General features: G+C 38.8%; 1 protein-coding gene across 1 annotated transcript in view; it reads left to right on the forward strand.

The window, feature by feature from the left end:
• Positions 1-3,139: 3,139 nt before the first annotated feature.
• Positions 3,140-16,977, forward strand: part of SORBS2 (sorbin and SH3 domain containing 2) — a 347,266-nt gene continuing 333,428 nt past the window's right edge. The window contains exon 1 of the mRNA XM_032413609.1: positions 3,140-3,376. The gene's annotated coding sequence lies outside the window, so the exon portion shown is untranslated. The remainder of the gene's footprint in view (positions 3,377-16,977) is intronic.

A 16,977-nucleotide genomic window follows, 5' to 3' on the forward strand; every position in this document is an offset into this window, starting at 1 on the left:
AATGACCAGACAAGCAAAAACCATGCAAAGCAATCTTATTGATCAATGGGGGGAATGACAATTGTTCTGTGAACTTTAACAACTTTTTCAAAATACTAAAACTCGTACTGTAAGTTTTAAATATATAGGGAAATAATAAAACAGTAAAACTAATACTTCCTAGGACGCCTGGGTGGCTCAGTCAGTTAAGTGTCTGCCTTCTGCTCGGGTCATGATCCCAGGGTTCTGGGACTGAGTCCCACATCGGGCTCCTTGCTCAACAGGGAGCCTGCTTCTCCTTCTGCCTGCAGCTCCCCCTGCTTGTGTTCTCTCTCTCTGACAAATGAATGAATAAAATCTTAAAAAGAAAAAAAAACCTAATACTTCCTTAAGATGCTGTGATTTAAAGCATTAAACACATTGAAAATTGAAGTGTTCTCTTTCTGGAAACAATGTTTGCTGCCTTCTCATGGTATAACTTACAAAACGAAATGAAGATTTTTTCCATGTCCTGGTGAATTGTCATACTCCTTTCTAAGTTTGGATCAGCTTCCATACATTTATCTTTTGTGCTTTTTGTGTCATGAAATATCTCCAACAGCCATTTAAAGTGATTATTTTGATGGTATCACTTCCTTTCAGACATCTTCATCCTTTTCATAACAAACACTTATATTCATATAAAATATTTGCTAATTATGATTTCCAGTTGCTTTAACCAACCCTTGGAATCTAGATGCAAATTTTATGGCAGCCTCCTTTTCTGCTCTATCAACTTCACAAGATAGCATAGCATTAATCAATTCATACCAACTTTTGAAACAATCAAACTAGCATTTATTGGCAATAAAAGTTTATTCTTCCATTCCCTTGTAATTACCTTTTTTAAAAAAAAAATATGGCAACTAACATCAACACTTACCTGAATGCTAGCCAAACTAATTTTCTTTAATTACAGTCTTCAATCCAACCATAAGCCTCTTTCTGCTCCCAGTGCAATTTAAAATAAAAGATGTGGAAGCAACTTTACCTTACTTTTTATATTCAATGGACTTCCTCAATATGGTTCCTGCAGCACCTTCCTGCCTTGCTTTGCTATCACCATTTTCTCATATGCAATTTTACTTCCTGTCTTACCATCTTTCGTTTTATTGCTGCCTTACATCTTTGTTGGGCAATTTCCTCTTCACTATCCATTCTGGAAAATGCTGCATGGGTTTATCAATGGGAGACAAGGAGGCCACATAACTATAGACTTTGCTCTCTGTGCATGAGCTAACAGACATGCAGTGACCAATCACTGATAGACTTTGAAAGAAGTGATATGATTGGATAATGCTCTTCATTAGAAGTGATATGATTAGATAATGCTCTTCTGTGGGCAGAAGAGCTAACAGAAAAGCTTGTATTCTATGCTAACAGAAAAGCTTGTATTCTATGCTATTTTCCACAGTTAATATATTGTGGTAACTGAAATTTGAACTGCATCACCAGGAGACTGGTATTATAACAAAACTGTGTCACTGATATTCATGGGTATTAGAACCACACAAATGAGAACTGCCCATGTATCGCTTAATTCAACAAAGGAATTAATGATAGTATTTAAACTGCTTTCCCTGTACACTCATTGTTTCCTCCAGTTTACTTTTTTCCATATTAGTTTGTCTATCTGTTATTTGCCTGTTTCTTTTTTATTTGTTCTGTTTTCTGCTTGGATTTTAGAGCTTTATCTGATCCGCGCATATGTAAGAGTGGGCACTAAAATCTCAGTGGTAGAGCTTATTAACGTGGCCCTTGCTGCTGAGTGATCTGGCCAGGCCATTTCTTAGAGAGTAGCCAATTTTAATGTTTTTAAGTCTTATCTTTTGGTATGGCCAGAGTCCCCAGAGAATACTCTTCACATGTCCTTTCTGAAGAGTATACACCTTGCTACCTGTCTCCTAAAAGTTTAGTGCAGTCAAGAAGGCCTGTTTTCTGTTTACTCCCATATTTTCATCTTTGTGCCTTTAGTCTCAACCAGGTCAGCCCAGAGACACTCTGTTTTAGTCTCTTCAAAGAAAATGTTCTCCCAGGGTGAAGGATGGGCAGTCAGACCACTTGCTGTTATGAGCCCCATCTTCCTTCTACTTCCAAAAGTCCCTTATGTCCCCAGTTCCAGAGCTTACTTATGCTATAAATTGTGTCACTTCTTGACTTTCCCTGTTGCTAGTTTAGGATTCAGCTTTTCCTATTCACTTACCACCTATCTATCTGCTTTCTAGTTTTCTAAATGTGGTTGCAATTTTTTTCCCTGTTTCTTTGTCCTTGTAGGTTTATGGTTCTTAAGATAAAAACCTTATTGTCATTTTAGTTTTTATGGGGGAGAGAAAGGTATGTAGTCAATTCCTCTTGATTTGAAGCTTCTCATTTTAAAAATATACCAGTGGGTATTTTTTAATATCCTGTACTGGATCTTTAACCAAAGTAAAGTATAAAATTCAACCTAATATATGGATAGGAGATGATAAAGGTATATACTTTTTTATTCTTTTCTTAGTTTGCCTTAACAGAATAAAAGATTTGATGTTTCTTTCTGTTACTTTTCTTCTAGGGAGGTCAACAAAGGCTTTATCATTTGTCTGTCATTGATCTTTATGTTTTCATTATCATAGCCATATAAAAGCAACCATAAATATTGTAAGAACACTTTGTATAAGTGATTTATAACACTTTCTTGAGATGGCTTCAGTAGCCTTATTCAGCCACATCTCCCAGCATTTTTAATAACCCTCTTAATACATTCTGTCATCCCCATCTGTTTTGATTTAATGTTGATGATCCAGGCGCACTGTGCGGCAAGAAGCCATCTGATCACTCCAGTCCTGTGTTATGTGTGCATTCAACTCAAGGTATTTTCAGAGAGGGCACGTAAAACTGCTATTGTTAAATTATATCCAGTTTACTAGGTTTCTCCTGGGTAGCTTCCGTAGGACTTTGGAAAATTAAGCATTAGACATGCTCATACGAAATCACATCACTGCTTTTTAAAACCAGTTCAATTTAACCTGCCACTAATTCCCTAACTGGTAATTCTCTGACTCTATCCCTAGGGAAAATATATTGAACACAGCCGAAGGTTAAGGCAGGGGAGTACAGTGAGACAAGGAAGCAGCCAATCAGATGGCGAGGGTCTAAAGATCTGATGCCTCCAGGCAAGCAGCACCACGCTGAGCTGGTTAGTCTCCTTTTATTGCAGATGAACATCACATACATGTCGTAAATGCTCCCTATGTTGGCAGCATCCACCAAGCAGACCCTGTAGCTAAGAAGAGTGGGATACATGCCCAAGCAACTCATTCTGTACAGCGGCTGACAAGACAACGATATTCCTGTGCTGGAATGTTCTCATTCAAAGGTATCGGTTCTTTTTCATTGAGTTGCTATATTTCTTAAGAATTTCGGACAGCAGAGATGCTGGTGCTGGAGAAAGATCTCTCTGCTTTCTAGTAATGCTTTGTTCCTGTTCTCAGTCTAAATGCAAGCCTTTTAAGATGGTTAACCTCTGGGGAAGCCGGTAATAAGCAGAATAAAGGAACACTTTACATTGCTTAAGCTGACTGTGCACAGACCCTTTATTAGGACAGACTCTTTGTTATTGTTGCTATTGTTCCAAAGGTAAGCTGGCTAAAAATGCAGCTTCAAATCATCACATTCTGCTACATAGATAACTAAAGAGACCCAGGGAAAGAACTGGGGGCGGGCAGCAGGTAGGGGGGGCTATATGTCTTAAAGGTTACTGCAATTTATCTAGCAATCTACCAGACGCAGAGAAAAAGAGGGCCACAATTGCCGATCTAAGGTTAAAAAAAAAAAGAGAATTTTGTCAGTATGAAGATTCCTGTATGCTTTAGACACAAGTTTTATAAAAAATGAACACTTTGCATATTCTCCTCATGCTTAATGATTAAAATACCTTAATTATCATTTATTACTGACAGCTGGTGTAATCGTCCAGAAGTCATCAGCATATTAGGAGCTCTTGTTTTAGTTGCCAAGGTAATTGAAAGGATAATTTAATATGTTACAGAGTAACAAAGACTCATGAGAAACATATTGCATTAGGTGAGGCATGAGATTGCTTTGTGAAGCATTTATTTTTTTAGAGTGAGTCCCTTCTTTTGTCTCTCCTCTGGATCAATTATCTGTTAGAAGGAATAGATAAAACAGGGGCTTCCATCACGTACCATATATTTAGACTAACATTATTATTTGTTTTGTATATTAGGCAAGATTTAATGTATGTCTAAGACATTAAATAGCTAGTCATATGGAAAGGTTTCGCTGGCAAGTTGTTCATTATCCTCCACGGGACATTTGAAATCACACATCAGTGGGCTGTCAATGGTGGCCTGAATGAAGTCAAATAAACTGTTGTCCCAGGGAGCAGAAATGATTGCAAGGAGTGCTTGCTTCATTTTCCAGTTCTCTCTCAGAAGCATGGCCCATTACAATTCTAATCTTCGTAGCGAATGATCAAGTCTAACTTTTTCATATTACATCTCTGAAAGGTCTCCAAGTAATGTAGAGTCTTTGTATCATTATTTTTTAAAAGAGGAAATTTTAAAGCATTGATTATGGCTTCTAAATTGCCAGGTCATTTATTTATTAATTACGGACTGTAGAGCTAAATACAATTTACCTCTGTAATGTCATCAATTTATATTTTGATACCCTTTGTGATTTTCAGTTTCTCTAAATATTTATAAGGTGCATGATTTTATTTATAAAATATGTAAGCAAATAAAATACATATAGCTAATATTTGAAAATCACTATTTAAACGTGAAAAGTCACTATTTAGTTATATGTAATGTAAGTCATTATAATAAAGCAATATAAAAATTAAAATCTTAGCTTTACAATTTAAAAATCAACTACAAAATAAAAATAAGATTTTTTTTCATATATGTATTATTATTGCTTTCTAGCTATGTTTAAAAGACATTGTTTTGGAGACTGTAAAACTAACCAATTAATCGGTTGGACGTAGGGAGTTCATTTGCAACTTTGATGAATGGTAACGGGAATATAGGAATTAATATTATTCTGCAAAAGAGAAGACGGAAGGATAGTATCTTGTAATTGAACCATAAGAAGTATTCTTACACCTGAGATGATGTAAAATTTATTTCTATAAAAAGAACAGGCAAAATGTAATCTTAGAAAATAAGGTTAGAGTTGATAAAGCATTTTGGGACAGCAAGATACTGGTTAAAAGAAATGAATTGAAGCGAAAGAAGGGGCCTTTCCCTCTGAGGCAGGGCAGGGGTAAAATAACCAACTGAGATTGGATTTTGGCACGAGGCAGAGCTGCTGAAATCCCTGCACTACCACCTCCTCCCTGCAGAACACGGGGAGATTAGCCCTACCTGGCTGGCTTGGGAGTTAGGAGTCCCCATAATTGTAAGTAGTTTGTGTCAGTATGAGAAGGATGTAATTAAAAAGGTATGATATCAAAGTCGATTCCTACCTCCCTGGGGCTGGCTGGGTGTAGACAGGATTACTCCTTCCACTTAGAAGAGGGAGTTGATCATAGTTGGAAGCCGGAGAAAAGGCCCATTAGTTCATCGCTGCCCCTCCCCCCATGCCCTCCATTCTCTTCCATCTCTTCAATAATGTCTACACTTCTGCCTCTGGAGAGCACCGCCTTCAGTGTACGCTTTGAATCTTATTTAAATGCAAATAGCCTTGGCAAGGCTACTTTAAGGTATTATTACACCTTGGTCTTCTGGCAGGCCCTGAGAGCAGATGCTGATAAAGGAATGCTGAGTAGGAGAGAGATTTTAAAAGGGGGTTGGGGGGGGGGGGGAGGTGCGGGGAGGGAAGCCAGTTCCAGCAAAAGGGATGCTATTGAGAGAGGAAGAGCTAATTGGAGATTCTAGAGGCTGGGAAACATATCCTATCATTCTGAGTTCACTTAATAAATGCCTACAGAGAGACCAGGTCAACTAGGAACATAGAATTAGGCTGTGGGTCCAAAATAAAGTGGAAAGCCTAGGCAGCAATCTTGGTGGGAAACATGATGCATACAGATGTTGTTTTTCCTGGTCACCTGTGAGGATGTTTGTTCAAGTAGTGACTTCACCTTGTTCTGAGGAAGGACTTACTTACTGACTTGAAGGCGAATAAACAAAGGTTAAAGGAAATGAAATCTAAGGGACAGAGCAAAATTTTCATATTTATGGCATAAAAACTTTTGCCAGGGTGCATGTGAGGAGATCACGTGAAGGATGACTGTTGAAAACTAAGCTCAACTTCAGTCTACAGAAAGAGCATCAACATAGCCTCTGAGCAGGGACGCTCTTCACGTCTGCGTAGTCTTCCAACCTCTCCCCACTCAACGCAACTCAACTGCACCTCCATGATTTTCTCAAACTTGAAACTACTCCCATTTGCGGCTATGCTCCCACCTGTTCATGAGTGACTCTATCTAGAGGAGGCTTTATGCTACTTGACACTCAATATTTAGGACGCAGCCCAGACAGCGTGGTTAATGGGACGGTCCTGATACTTGAGAGGCCATCTCCACCCACTGGTCAGTGTCTGGTACATTTAATGTCATTGAGAAGCAAACACCTCTGGAAAAAATAACACTATGAAAAGCTATTTTCACTTTTCTCTTCTACCACTTCTAATATTCTGCCTTCTTCTCATGGTTTTGGGGATGTTTGTTTCCTTCACCAGATTGGAGTTCTTCCAGGAAAAGGATAGAGTCTGACTTCAAATTTTACCATTGCCTAGCAGAAGGCCTGTCACGTAGAAAATATTACGTAAATATTTGTTCAACTTATTAACACAGTTCATTTCCCAAGGAGCTCATCGATGTATGTACATTGAACTACCAAGCTACCTGATTACATGAAGGATAAAGTGGCCAAATTAATAACCTCAATTTGACCTCACAATAAAATCTATAAATTAGGAAAAATTTACTTTTGTTCAACATCTCTCAGCAGCCTCGGGTCAATGTATCCTGGCACCCTCTGGGTACTGCTGAGTCTAGGGAACCGTGTTCATGCCCAAGCCAATCTGATACGTCCACACTGATAAAGTAATAGCTCACTCTCATTAGCGTAGGAGACAAGCCCAGAATTCGCAATGTCAGGGGGGGCTGGCAAGAACAGCTGCAGAGGGACACCAGAAGTAGTGTCCTCTACTGGGAGGTGGGGGGTGCTCCTCAGGGGGACAAAGGGCAGGGTCTACAGAGCAGCATCATGAACCTGGCAGCAAGCGAGTGGCTGGAGTCAGATGAAGGACCTCTGGAGTGAGCCGGGGTGAGCAGCTGCACTCTAATCATCAGAGAATACATAAAGCCACTCTTCAGACATTGTAGGAGCAGTCCTCATTCATCACTCACAGTTCTGTAAGCCTTTCTTAGGCCTTTCTGAAATCCGTGTCAAGGACAAAGAAAGGAAGCCAAGTGTGCGTTTTCCTTAGTATGTCTGAGGTGGTGAAGTGATGGTACCTCCCCGCTCACAACCAAGGCCGTGTTATTATAAAATCTAAGGCAGGCTGTGGAAAACAACGCAGTTATTCTGCTGGAATGCTATCAAAAACGCTGTCTTGTTTTGTTTTCATATGATGTCATTAAGGGATCATTGGAAGGTGGTGTCTGGGTTTTTGATCTACATGTGAGTAATCAATCAGTCTAAGATACTATCCTTCCCATCCCTCTTTGAACTCTACCATTAGAATTGTTCCTACCGGCAGACACAGGGAAACATTGGTATGTTCCTTCAGTGGACATTCAGCTTCCTCTTGAACCATCTGGGGACGCTAGTTCATTCATATTTTGTTTACTGAGACATTCAAGCTCCCTCCCCCCAACACCATAAGAAAAACCACCATGGTGCATATCACTGTACAATTTCTGACCCATCTCTCTTAAGCACACTCAGTCTGTTTTTAAAGGAAAGATAAGCAACGCTAATAAAAAACAGACGCCCGATAAGTCAAAATGTGTATTAAAAATTAAAAGTAGTGTTCCCAGCATGGTTTTTCTTTTTTTTAAAGATTTTATTTATTTATTTGAGAGAGAGAGAGAGAGCACGAGCATGGGAGAGGCAGAGGGAGAGGAAGAGGTAAAGGGAGAAGCAGATGCCCCGCTGAGCAGGGAGCCCAACTCAGAGCTTGATCTCAGGATCCTGAGATCATGACCTGAGCCCAAAGCAGACATTTAACTGACTGAGCCACCACCCAGGCGCCCCCGCACCATGGTCTTTTTTTTTTTTTTTTAAAGATTTTATTTATTTATTTGAGAAAGAGAATGAGAGAGAGAGAGAGTACATGAGAGGGGGGAGGGTCAGAGGGAGAAGCAGACTCCCTGCTGAGCAGGGAGCCCGATGCGGGACTCGATCCCGGGACTCCAGGATCATGACCTGAGCCGAAGGCAGTCGCCCAACCAACTGAGCCACCCAGGCGCCCGCACCATGGTCTTTCTTAAGGCTCCAAATATGCGTTTTAATAATCATTACTGCGGGCCACATTATTGGGCACACAGGCATGCTAGGTAAATATTTGAGTTGAATAAAGAATCTCTGTAAGGTAACTTATAAAAACTGTCACCAAACTCTCAGCCTGTGCATTAATATAGAGCTTCTATAACCCACCCTGATCTCTTCTTTTACTAACTATGGCAAGCCATAACTTTTCCCCTTGATTATAGTTCTTCTAAGAATTTATACTTTACCTGCCTCCAGTTTCATTTTATTCTTCAGCCTGGGGATTGCTTTTCTAATTCATTATCAAAGATGGGTTGAGTTTTGAGCTATAGACTGATGTTACTTTAAAATATTTATTTTCAAAATATTTCTGATAGCACCCATTACCACTCGAAGCAAGAACTCTTTGTTCTCTTCCTCTTTTCTTCTTGCTCTTCAATTCTTATGGTTAGAAGATGGAGACCCTCCATAACTTGAGTTTATGTGACGCAATGTCAGTAAGCATTTTGAGAATGCTGATGTCCCCAGTTATATTTCCCAAATAGCTCTCAGATCCACCAATTTCTTCGGATTTCCCATTATCTTTGCTTAGACTCCTACACCTCTCACCAGATTACTACGTTAGATTTTAATGGGCTTTTCTGCTTCTCATGGGCTTTCTTTCTTCAGTCTATTCTCCACACTCCTGCAAAGTTATGATGTTAAAAAACAAATTTGTTCACATTATTCCTTTGCTTATGACATGACAGAGTGCCACTTCTCACTAATTTAATCCAACCCCTTCCAAAATGTGGTATAATAGAGTATGAACTTTGCAATCAAGTGGACCTTTGTTCAGATCCTGACTGTATCATTTTTAGAGTTGGAACTTTGATTTTCATATCAACGAAATAAGAGTGATGTCTATCTACCTTGTATTTCACTTGAAGTTTAAATAGGACAATGAACGTCAAGTATCTATGATGCCATCTGTCACAGAATAGGCATGGAATCATTTAGAAACAGTTCTTTCTGTTCCAGATTAAGTCCAAATGCAATACTTGGCATAGATAGCATAGAGGAGAGTTCTGCTATCTCATACAGGTCTACCTTAGCAGCCTTACCTCCTGCCCCTACCAATGCACTGGCTCCTTCTCCAGCCTTATTCTCTAGCTGTACTTGGAGTTCTCAAACTCTATGCTGTGTTAGTCTGCATTGCACTGTTTGCCTTTATACATGGTGTTGCTTCCTTGACATGAAATGCAGCCTTTCTCCCTTCTCCCATTCTCAGAAATCTCCTCTTCATCGTTAAACCCACAGCTCAAGAATCATATGCTTCTGCTCACTGATATTCTTTATACCTTATAACAAGATATCTAATATTGATGATCCTTTCTATCTGCCAGGTGCTCTTTTAAGTAAGCATTTTACACGTTATCTAATTTAATACTGAAATTCATTATTCTACTTAACACAATATTTGGTTTGTCTTCCCCACTACATTTTGAACTACTTGAGTATAAGAAAACATGATTACCATAGCTCAAATGAGTGAATGAATGAATAAAGAGCAAGATAGATGGGTGGAAAAAGGGAGGACTACTGTATAGGAGGAGATATGAAACTCTTCGCTGAGATGGGCCAATATTTTAGGGAGAAAGCTATAATAAAGCCCAGGAATTTTAGAGAAGATACTGTGTCAACAAATAAACACAAGCAAAGCAAAACAAACTTAAACCATAATGGATGATGGGGATTGAAGAGGTAAGTACAGGTTAAGTACAGTTGGTCTGATAAGAAACATTAAAAGTAAGAACAGAGAGGCTAAATCAGAGAATTCCTGAAGAAAGAGTCTAGGGCTGCATTAAGTATGGATTTCAGTTTCCAGAGAAACTAGCCAGAGAGATCTAGATAGAAAAAGAACTAATCATTTCTGGAATTAATAGTCATGTGTTCTGATCAGCACTTCCTTAGTGCTAGGGCATATGCTAAGCATATTAGGTAAAATGACTTATTTAAACTTACTTTTAAAAAACCCAAGAGAAGAGGGATTTTGTCATTCCCATTTTATAGACAAGGCAACAGAGTGGGGGCCGGGCTTATCTAATTAGAAAGCTTGGATTTGAAGCCAAGTTTGCCAAACTCTAGTGCTCAGACCGTTTATTACTCTGCTCTTCTGGCTCCTCAAGTAAACTGAGGGAGATGGCTCAGGTAAGCAAAAAGGTGAATTACTTTGGAAGAAAAAACATGCCATCGTCCCCAAAGTTTGGAACTAGAGGAAAATAAAAAAAATTTTGATTTTTTGAAAACAAAGGGAACTGAGATAGTGGAGGAGACAGTCTTCCATTCCATGTCGAACTCATTGAGGACTGTGGATTTCTCTCCCTACAGAGCATATCCCCTAAGAGTCTCATTCCTGGGGACACTGAAGACTAACCACATACATGGATTGCATTCCTCTAGATGAGGGAGTAATGAGGGGATGGCAAGGGAATTCAAGAAAACTAAAAGGGGAAAAGCTATGAATGCCAGGACCATGAGCTTTGGAGGCAAAAATCCTTGCGCCTTTGACTCCATATTTACCATGCATGTGTAACTTGGAAAACAGGGTAGAAATTGGGGGAGTGACAGTGCCAAGTTACAGCCCAGGGACCCACATGTTGGGTTACTGCCCCGGGAGAGGTGTCTGAGTTTATCCCGCAACACAGACAGTCATTGATGAAGATGATTTCTGGAGTCAGAGCAATCCAACAGGCCATAATTCTGCATTTCATGTAATTGAATTACATATATTTTATCTGTTTGATAAAATAAAAGAGCTAACTGGACTTTTTGGGAAGGTTTTATTACCTTATTCGGCACTATACATTTCACATTTTAGAGATGTATGCTGTAAAATATGTCCTGTTGACAAAATTAGGTTCAGATGTACATTAAGTGTTAAATTTCTCCTGTTGATATATTTTTGAAAGAATGAATCCATTATTTCAAGAAGGGGGAATAAGATGAACGAAAAGATGGAAGTTTGTTTTGCTTTTCATTTTGTTTGGTTTGGTTTATATACCCTTTGCTGACATTTTGATTGGAACACTATCTACCAAGGGAAAATATTTTGAAACATAACTGCTCCAAGAACGCCATACATTGATTTTTCTGCAATTCATATGTATATCTAACTCTCATCTCAGGTTTTATGCCTCATGCGTTTTCGGATTCTTTCAGATAGCTAAACTTACAAAATTATTTGTGGGTTTATTGCTCTTTTCAACCCATCTCTTCTTTCTCCATTCTCAGCCACTGCTTTAATTCACACTTGATTTTGTTGTTGTTCACATTATGGCCACACCCTGTAGCAGATCTCTGGGCCCACGCCCTTCAACCTCTGCCTACAAGCCAGCATTCTCTTTCTAAAATGCAAATTTACTCGTGATAGTAACTTCCTTCAACTTTTTGAGATAGCTCTTTGTCTCAGGATAAAGTCCAACTTCCCTCATGGGTTACAAAGTGTTTCTTAATCATCTCTCAGTCTGTGAGATTTTCTTCTAATTACCTCTGCACCCCCTCTGTCTATTCCATACATTTTGAACTACTCATAGGTTGCCAAACATATCTTGTTATTTCACCACCCCAAGCCTTTCTGGATCCCACCACTTCTACCCGGAGCATTGTCCACACCTCCATCCTGCCTCTTGCCTACTCCTCTCCCCAACGCCTCCATTTTGCAGTGTCACCTGGTATAGCAATCCTCTGCTCATTCTTTCCATTGCTCACATACTTAACCAGCATGGATTAGAGGTCTTTCCTCTAATCTCAGCACCCAGTTAATATTCTTAATATATGGGCCATGTTTTATTTAGGTATGCCTGGTTCTCAGTAAGGGTTTGTTGAATGAATGAATGAATGAGTGAATGAGAAAAGCAAGAATCCTCTAAAATGAAAAGTACAAACAAAAAAAAAATTTCTATAAAAATATCATAAATGAAACACTATAAGAGGATCTGTAGATGAAATCAAATCAACTTTTAAAGATTTGCCAAAATTGTGCAATGATGAGGAAATAACTTGGGATTTGAACTTTCATCATTTTTCATTCTTGCTGTAAAACATTGCCCATTAAATTAGGTCCCTCCGACCCAACCTGAGTCAAAATTTTGAAGACATAGTGTAAGAAAATTTGCTAATTAACATGGTATACCTTTTAGGTGTTGATAATCTTGGCTATACACTTGATGTGGCTTCCACATTTATCTAACGTTATTCTGTTAGAAGAAAACTGATGGGTTCAGAAACTTCTCAAAATGGTCAACTTCTCCCTGCAATAGTCACTAGTTGGACAGAATCAAATAGGTAGGTTAAGCCTCTAAGTAATCATGGTGCTGTTGTGGCATTTATCCTAAATAATTGCTGGAGATCAATATTCTATTTAATGTTCAGGACTCCTTTCCAAATCAACTTTTGACTTTTGAGTAAAATGTGGAGAACAGTGGCATATATGGCCACTTTGTTAAATATGATTCATAAGCTCCAAAGGTCCCCAGAGCACTAACAATCTTACAGGTGAAGCATCTTTGAAAGCCTTGAAATCAGGGCCTTTTGCCCCATGGATTGTTAGTGGCTGCATTTGAGGAATTCAGTAAGAGGGTGATCTGTAACAGATGTTTGACACCACTGTTGATGGTGGTACTAATCTTACACTCACCTGAGCCATAGGATTAAAGGGAAAACACATGGTTTCATGATTGCTGGATTTACCATCATATTTGTTGGCCTTCCAACAACTTTCATGAAATTCACAGAATCACACTTCTTTATACTTGTCTTCGTTTCCCAAGACATAAAGTCACTTGATCTGTTTAGTGACAGCTTTCAATGAAGCTTCACACACATGTGTTGCAGAACTCTTTTGTGTGCCTGCCTTTGCTTGTTAAATATTTATGACTTTGTGCCACATTTCAGTTTTTCTATAGTGTGAAAAGTGTAAATGAGTCAAAAGGGCTATGTGATCTATGTGATTTCTGCACTATGCATTGCGGATCCAAATTTTAGACATGCTATGTCTTTATCATATTTCATTGTGTTTATTTATGCTATGACTTTATTGTATTTTACTATATTATACAAATTCATAACTTGGACTCATTTGTTAGAAATGGAAGATCATGCAATCCAGATCTCTTGAAATGAAATGAAATTGAGACTCAGTCTATGTAGGCATTTAAATGACTTGGTCAACATCATATACCTATTCACAGAAATGTAAGTGTTGAAACCCAGATCTTGATGCTCCCAAGCCAGTATCTACACAATGGCTTTATTTTTGTACCAATATCCACATTTGGGGCCCTCAAATACATTTCATGCCAGTCACTTATTAGAATTTACAGCAGGTTTGGAAAAGGAGAGTAGATGGTTGTTTGAGTAATATTACAGGATAAGGAATTTTCATAAAATGGTTCCTAATAAAGAGTGTAGAATGACAAATGTAAGTGGTATATAGCCTTGGTGGGTGATTTTCTAGAACACCATCATTAGCTTTTTTTAAAAAAATATTTATTTACTTATTTAGAGAGAGGGAGAGAAAGAGAGTGGGTGAGGGGAAGGGGCAAAGGGAGAGAGAGAGAAGCAGACTCCCTGCTGAGCACAGAGCCTGACCTGGGACTCGATCCTAGGACCCTGAGATCATGACCTAAGCCAAAATCAAGAGTTGGTCGCTCAACCAACAGAGCCACCCAAGAACTCCATAGAACACCATCATTAGCTTTGTTTCAACATCTTCACATTCAATATTCAAACAGTCAACATTTCAAACAGAAAGGTTGAAAGAATGACACATCAAATATGCACTACCTACATTTAATCATCAACATTTTGCCATATTGCTACATCCCCATCCATGTGCATTTTGAAGAAGCATTTGAAATTGAGCTGTAGATATCATGATTTCACTCCTGGGTATTAGATATCCCAAGAACAGGACATTATTCTACATAGCCTTAATTCCACAACACAGCTAAGAAAATTCATAGTCTTCTAATATTGTCTAATGTCTATTTCATTTCCAAACTTCTTTAATTGTTCCTTTTTAAATTATTTCATTCTTTTGTTCTTTAATCAGGTTATATTTGAGGCTCATGCATATAGTCTCTATTTTTTATTTTTAAAATTCTTTTTTTTAAAGATTTATTTATTTATTTATTTTTAAAGATTTTATTTATTTGACACAGAGAGAGCAACAGCGAGAGAGGGAACATAAGCAGGGGGAGTGGGAGAGGGAGAAGCAGGCTTCCCGCCGAGCAGGGAGCCCGATGCGGGGCTCGATCCCAGGACCCTGGGATCATGACCTGAGCCAAAGGCAGACGCTTAACGACTGAGCCACCCAGGTACCCCTTATTTATTTATTTGAGAGAGCACACAAGCAGGGTGGGGGGGCAGAGGGAGAGGGAGAGAGAATGTCAAGCAGACTCCCTGCTGAGCATGGAGCCAATGGGGCTTGATCCCAGAAACCTGAGATCATGACCTGAGCCAAAATCAAGAGTTGGCCACTCAACCTATTGAGCCACCCAGGTGCCCTCCATCTAGTCTCTATTAATCTATTGTATTCCTCCCAACTATTTTTCCCTGTGACACTGACTTTTTGAGGAAAAACAAGCCAGTTGTCTTATAAAATGTCCCACAATCAGAATTCATGTGGTTGTTTCACTGTGATGATGTTACCTTGTTTCTCATTCCCTTTATCTCCTATAAATTGAAAATTGGTTCTTACAGCTTGCATAGATACTGTTTTTGGCAAGATTTTGTCTTAAATGATGCTTTATATGCCATTATATCTGGAGGCACATGTTTACTTCCATGATGCCAAACTTCAACAAGGCTACATTTGATTTTTTTGACTACGGTGGTGACTGACAGATCATCCCATTACAAAGAAAGGTTTCCCTCTTTACAATCATTAGGTACTCTAAAGGGTAGTAATCTGTCACTGTGTGGAATATCTTGTTCCCCAAATAACCACTAAGTTTGTCCACTCTGAAATGGCCCTAAACAACCCAAAGAGCTCTCCTGGGTATATCTTTCCTGAATGTGTTCAAGTAGTGATTTATGAAAGGAATTATTTTCACTAGAAACACCATTAATCCAATTCCATTCCATCAGAAGAAGTGTCAAAAGCCTCCTAAAAAATATTGTTGAATTAAACTGTCTATATTATACCAGTTAACTGGAATTTCTTTTCTCTTGACCTAATTATTAAATATACCACTGTCTGTTCATCATCTAGGTGTTGACTATATTTCTTCTGTTACACTCCCAGAAATAATTAGAACATTTTGGGGAGCCATGACCTCTTCTTCCGGCAATTCCCTTAGAATATGAACCACTACAAATTGTGAAGGAAGATCTAAGATGAAGACACACATTGTCTCTTTCCCTATCTATTATAAACTCCCTAAGAACAAGAACCAGAATTCTGATTGCTTTTGGAATCAAAGCAGGGGCACAGATGGAAATTATTCTAGGTAAGAACATGAGAACACATTGTCCTGAGGGTTAGGAGTCAAGAAAATGAAACTGGGGAAATGTAGTAACTTAAATTCAGGCAGTACTCTACCTGAGAAAGAGAGAAGGTGTTTTGCTAAGCTGTGGGGACCTGCAGTCCCAGAAGCTTCCACAAATTCCCTCTCCTATCAGCATTTCAAAGTTATATGCAAATTCCAAAGAGAAGAAAGAGGACGTTTTGTCAGTATCTTGCTTAATTTCTTTGAGTTGTATTTTTCTTATATGCAAAAGAAATAATTTGAAGTTTATGATCCCTAACATTCTTTCCACCAGAACAACTAGATGGATCCATGGACCTGGAGGGTGTTAAGATCTGAGGTGAGGCTGGAGAAATGGGTACAATTTGTGCAAGTGTGAGGAAAGGTGAAAGGAGGACGGACCAGACCCGGGAGAATGTGAGCTGAGTCAGAGAGGAAGACAGAAAATGAATGTTTCAAGGGTAGAGAGGATGCCATTTACCTGGGAAGTAGGCTTTGTTTGAGAAAATCATGGAAAGTAAGCTGGAAAGGCACACAGGACTCTTCATTTGTTCAAGATTTTTGAGGGCCTACTATTTGTCTAGACATAGAGGCTCCGGGGATAAATAAGACAAAGAACCTGTCCTTATGGAGATAACATACTGGTGGGAGAAGACAGATAATAATCATATAATCAAAAAATGCTATCTCACAGCCCTATAACATAATGGCTAAAAGGGCAGGATTTGGAGCCAGATAGCCTAGATTCAAATCCCACCTCGTCAACTTGACCTCAAGGAAGATATTTAAGCTTTCCGTGCCTCAGGGCCTCACCAATATAGTGAAGGTAACAGTGGTACCTACCTCACTGGGTTGGTGTGGGGATTAATGAAAAAAATACACATAAAATCTTTAGAGTTTTTACTGTGTTTATGAAACAATGTCTGGCACATGGTAAATCTGAAATAAATAAATGTTAGCCATTATTATATTAGTAAGTGCTGTGATGATAATAAAGTAGAACA

This window comes from Phoca vitulina, unplaced genomic scaffold, assembly GCF_004348235.1.
Source record: "Phoca vitulina isolate PV1807 unplaced genomic scaffold, GSC_HSeal_1.0 scaffold15, whole genome shotgun sequence".
Classification (NCBI taxonomy): Eukaryota; Metazoa; Chordata; class Mammalia; order Carnivora; family Phocidae; genus Phoca; species Phoca vitulina.